This window comes from Cyrtonyx montezumae, unplaced genomic scaffold (assembly GCF_038088225.1).
Source record: "Cyrtonyx montezumae isolate F1298 unplaced genomic scaffold, pur_monq_1.0 scaffold_0, whole genome shotgun sequence".
NCBI classification, from domain to species: Eukaryota; Metazoa; Chordata; class Aves; order Galliformes; family Odontophoridae; genus Cyrtonyx; species Cyrtonyx montezumae.
In genome coordinates, this window is record NW_027071824.1 from 48,583,347 (window position 1) to 48,589,357 (window position 6,011).

Consider the following 6,011-nt stretch of genomic DNA (forward strand, 5'->3'; position numbering starts at 1 on the left):
AGGAGTGATTGGGGGGGGAGACCGCGCCGCGCTGAGGTCCCCCCCGGCTTTGCCTTCCCCCGACGCAGCGCAGCTCCCTCCCGGCGACCGCAACCGCTCTGCGGCTCCGCGGTCGGGGGCTCAGCCCAGGGCAGGGCGGGTAGAGCCCCCTGCAGCCGCAGCTCGCTCCTGCCCCTTCCCTTCCGTCCGCTGTGCAGGGGCGGGTTTCCCCGGACGAAGCGGGGTCCGTCCTGCAGGTAAGGTAATGCCCCCCCCAGACCCAGCATGCGCCTGGGAGCGCTGCCACCGGAGCTCCGGGATCAGTCGGAGCGGGAGAAAAGTTATCTCGCCGGGAAGAACCTTCCCAGAAACGTACGATGGGAAATGCCGGGAATGAATGAGGATGCTTGTGCAAGGTTCCTGCGGTAAAAACAACCTGTCGGGAAGACAAAGCGGTTTACTCCACGGCTTCCCGCTGAGCGCACGTACGAGGGCAGGTGAGCGCTTCGACAGCAGTGCACAGGAGAGCTCGGAGTGTAACACGGTGATGGAAGCTCTCACGTCAGTGCCAGCCCTTGAAGCATCCATGGCACGGCTCACAGCCACTGAGGAAAGGGGCCTGACTGAACTTAGTTTTAAAGCTTTTGAAATGAAGACAAAAATACGAGGAAAAAAAATGAAAGAATGTTACTTGATTTTCAACAAATACGGGGGAAAACTGAAAAGAATGAACTTTGAAGGCCTGGAATTCTTTAATCACATTTTAGAGGAAAATCTTGATTTAAAAAAAAATTGTATTTATCTCTATTTTGTTTATCAAAAATACAATTTTTATAATCCAGATTTTAGGAACTGTTGTGAATGCTCATCCGTTGTGGGGAAAACAAACAAACAAACAAACAAAAAACTCTATGTAATTGCTTAATGAGCAAAAGTTTAATTTGTTTTGCTCTCTCTCTCTCTTTTTTTTTTTTCCTCTCCCTCTCCTAATTCAGTAAATTTGTTTTCTGTACTTCTGTACTTCTGTACATTGCAAATCAGGGCCCTGGCTGTACAGCTCAACTCCAGCACTGCTCTCCATGCTTCCAACCCAGATTAATTGTGTGCCCGTGGCTGGGATGGTAAGGGGAAGGACTGTAGGTACCAAAAAATAAATGTATCTAACACTCTCTGGCTTCATTTCTCCTGTTCAGGAAGCAAATATCCACAGCAATGGGAAAGACTCGCTCCATGGCTGGCATCTATAATGCTGCACTCAGTGGAGGAGTGCTCCTTGCATCAGGAGCCTGAGGGTCCTCACTGGGACCATGGGGCCTCACTCCCCGTCTGGTGTCCCCAGCAGGCAGCATCCCTATCCCGAGGAGCTCGGAGCTTGCCTCAAAGGTAGCAGTCTGCTGGTTGACACTTTTACAAGTGAGTACACTTGGAACATGTGCTCTGAAGGCACAGTACACATCCCTGTTGGTTGCACAAGCTCTTCTCCAATAGCAAAGGTAACACCCGACTCTTGCCATGGCTGAGCATGTGCTTTGCACAAGGAGAAAAAGCAAAGTTCAGCAGCCACATGTGACTGTGTGCAACAACGTGGCTGAGTCCAGGCTTTGTCCCCTGGAGAATCTCTCTCTGAGGGCTGAATTGAGTGGGTTTACCTCACCCCCAAGTACATGTTACTGGAAGTGGCACTGATGTGGCTTGGTGTGTACACAGCTTCTTTTATAACAGCTATTCGACTGTAAAACTATCTAATATAAGACACAAGCAAACTGTTGCACTTTAAGGCAGAGCAGCGTGAACATTCATGAAAAAGTGTTGGCATTGTTTTGGCACTCTCTGAAATCAGTCTCTATAGGAAATGATCCTGGAACTCTTGGGTCATCATTATATTCAAAAATGACCTCACTGCTTAAGTATAATTATATATAAATGGTTTTTCTTGGTCCTAACTAAAGGACTTTAGGTGAGTTGACTCACATAAGGAACAACAAAGGCTTGAAAGAAAACGAGCTGAGTAATCCTACAGAGAAAGTAATGATAGCAATGAGGGGAGGAACACTTCTAGAAAGGATATGGATTAGAGCTGGCTATGTACCATTAAAACACTGGCATGGGCCTCAGCCTGTGTTCATAGACTGGTAATGTCTCACAGCAGTAACGTGAAAAGGAAATCTTGTTTTGCAGCTTCTTGCTAGGGCTGAAGAACGGTGGGATCTGACAAACAGCAAGTTGCAGACCTCGCAACATGCCTTAGGCACATTCCTGTAACACAATTCAAAGTTATCGTCTAATTAAGCTGTAATCTTTCACAAAAGAATGGGGTATTACAGTGAACAGTTCTCTGGACAAGCAAACACCCCATCAACCAAAGCATTAACATTCAGAAAGATGGGGACAAAAAGGCAAGGGAAATGTGACAGGGCTGACGGCATGTGCTGCTCACCATCCCTGTGAACATTGCATCCAGCACTGCATCCTGTGCACAGCAGTCTGCCCAGCCAGCAGATGATTCTGCAATTAAGCATTTATTGGTCAGTAGAGATTCTCCTAGTTTTGAATCAGCACAAATGTATATCTTACACAGTTGATAATAATGTTTTTAAGAAGCTCAAGGAAACTTCTGCTGACTCCAGAGAGGCACATTCTGCTGACTGACCACGGGCTGCATGGGGAGTTCTGCCCCTACCTTAGCAGTTTGTCACTGTGCTGAACAGCCTTCAGTGCTTCCCACTTCCACTTGGAGTAGATCTGGCTCCAGTTTCCAGCTGTTGCTTCATGTAGTGACTTATTGCACGTAGCTAAAGTGTCGTTTCAGACATAATATTTTCTGAAACCTTTTTTATTCCATCTTTTTTTTTCTTATTTCCTTAAAGAAGAGACAGATACAGCTCCTTAATTTTCTGCACACTTTTTATACCTTTTTTTTTTGCTTGTACTCGGTACAATTTTTCAATGGTTTAAAAATGTTGAAACAAGAACTTGTTACTGCTCTTAACACTTCTCTTGCTAGAGGTATGTATGAAGTGCAGTGCCTTCTTAGCAACTTCTGTTTATGCTTGAGGATTACATATATTTCTTCTTTTTTTTTTCCTTCTTTTTTTTTAATCTGTATTTATTTGTTTCTTGTCTTCTTTAAAGACAAGGAGGGCACACTTTCCTGCTTTCCCACTGAGTGCTCTACATATTTTCACTATTAGGAGTCCAAACTATGGACTACATCGTGATGAGGACAGATGGTAGGGGGCTATTTCTGATGTTTCTTCTGAGCTGTCATGTAGCTGACTGAGACTGCATGAAACCAACTCAAAGCTTTGGCGATGCCGTGCAATCATATGACACCTGCTCGTGCTGCCCATAGAGTCATTCTTTCCAGGACCCTTTCCACTGCCCACCTGCTGTGTTCCTAGACATGCAGCACTGCTACTGGCTCTGTTCACACGCTCTTTGCTTGAAAGTGCCCGCTAGCTTTCCAGCAGGCTCAGATCTTTCCACACGTCCCATTTCCCATCCTACTCACCAGTACTTCTTGCCAGTACGTTACCTACACAATTTATTGGTGAGGTTTTATATCAATTTTAAAATTTTCAGTGAGTATCTTGAACAGTTCACAGGATATCTAATATAAATACTCCTATAATAAACATTTTCTGCTGCCCCAGTTCTGTGTGTTTTTATCCATTTGGTATGTGCTTCATTTTTGTGTGCAGTGCCTCCTCTATGAGACAACCATTTTGGTTTCAACAGGCTTCCCATTTCTGTGCTCTTATTTTATTCTCAAATGCCTGAAGGATTCAGCACATACCTAACTTGAAGTTGGACACATGATTTGTGTGTTTTCATTGGTGAAATCTGGCTGAAATAAATGAAGATCAACACCTCTGTTTTTCTTCCTTATCCTTGTAGTCCCTGTGTTCAGTCTTCCTAAAAGCTCTTTGTTTCTTCTTAGGACTTGGCAACTGTTACCATGGTTTTCCCAGTGATGTGTCCCTGAGTCCAGGTGGGTGAAGATTTCAGGCTCAGAAATTGCTGGTTTGATTGCATTTGTGGGCACTGAATTCATGAAGCTTAAAGATAAACATCAGCATGGTAAGGACATGTATCATTGACATTTTCTCCTTCACAGTCTTGAGGAACTCAGTTTTGTTTCACATTTAAGTTTCAATCTCAAAACATTTTGTAGTTAATTTTGATCTTTCTTTGAAGGAGTGCTTTTTTTTCCACTTTTCTCTTTTCCTTTATTTATTTATTTTTCCCCTCCCTGTCACTCTCCAAACTGACTCGTGGTTGTTTTTTCGTCACATGCACAGCTACTACTGAGTGAAGGTTTGTCTAATGTGCCTGCTCCAGCCATGGGTTCCACAGCAGCTGGAGCAAGTGCGATTTCCCCTCACTGATGCATTTCAAGGAGCTGCAGTGGGGCCGGGTCTGCATCTGGTGTGTGTCACTCATTCCTTTGGCCCAATCCTCTCTGCCCATCAGCCCGTGGCATCACCTGTCTCTGCTCTGCTGATTGTGGCAGATGAAGAGATCATTGTGCTGGGCTGGAAGGGAAGCTGTCATGAGGGAATAGATTAACATGTGTGAGAAGACACTGGGCACATTGAATGTGGGGCTTGCTTTTGCAGTGTTAAGGCTCATGGAAGCTTTGTAATGAACTGGCATGGGAACAGGCTCGGTCTGGTCCTCAAAGGCACAGGTATCTTTTGTGATGCATGTGCCTCAGCACACTGGGATCTGAGCTGAATCACTGCATGCTTCTGCCTCATAGGCACCAAACCACCCAAGTCACCAAGCCACCAAACCGGGCTTGTTCTGATATGCATTCGCCAGGATCTTTTAGTAGTTTTTTTTTTTTTTGTATATATATGTATTATATATAATACATAGAATTTTCTTACCTGTGCTCATGACACAGAGACAATATCAGGGAAAATGTTCATTAACAATGATCCCCAATCACAGAAAAGAATTTTTTTATGGTTTGTTATGCATATTTTCATTACTATATGGTAAAAGCCACCTGGTGTAGGGAATCTGTTTTGGCAGGGGGTTGGACTCGATGATCTCTAGAGGTCCCTTCCAACCCCTAAAATTATGTGATTCTGTGAAGTAACAACAGGCAGTGTTCAAGCCTCATAGAAATTGCTTTAGCATAGACTTATTAACACAATATAGCCACTTAACTGCTTTGCAATATCCATACTCTGCTATTTTAATGGAACACAGACATACACCTGCATGTTTTGCTTATAAGTGCTATAATGGGAAGACCTTTATTTCTATAATTGTTTTCATTTTAGAAATGTTCTCCTTTTTACCTTTGTAGATAAAGTTTCAGACAGAGGGAGGTAGGTGGCAGAGAAAGACTGCAGCTTGAGAAAGCTAGTGGCTAAATGCAAGGAAACAAGAAGACTGTCAGATTGTTAGTTGAGCATAAACAGGTTATTTTTGTCTTCTCTGACTTTTGCGTAATAATGACAACACAAAGTTAGGATGGGAAAAAGAAAGATTACCATCTTCTTCCATGAGTAAGCCTCTAATGAGTGAGATCATCTGTGGTTCAGAATGGGCAACACTCAATTGTACTGGAGGGGCTCAGTGGTTGACTTCAGTTTTCTTCAGTGTATATTTGGCTAAGCCTCGAGAAAATGTCACTGGAAGAATGTTAAGAATATTTTAAAAACAAAATAAGTGTAAAAGAGTAAAAAGAAAATTCTCAGCAAAATACTGGAGGTGGAGCCATGGTACAGGGAATTGTGTTCTCATCCCCTGGAATTGCCCCAGATAATGTAGCTCCTGGGCTGAGTGCAGATAGGTGTGATTTCAGAAGCTGGAAAATATAATGACTTTCTTAAACCGAACAAAACCATCATTTAAACTCTTTTATTACCACACTTTATGAAGTTCTTAATCCTAATGGTTGCAAAAGATAATCCCATCTTTGGAAGTAAACTTGGAAAAGCAAACAGGAAAGAGTGTGGAAGACAGTAAGAAGGGAAGGTATTGCCACAGCAGATATACACCCAGCCCACACGAGG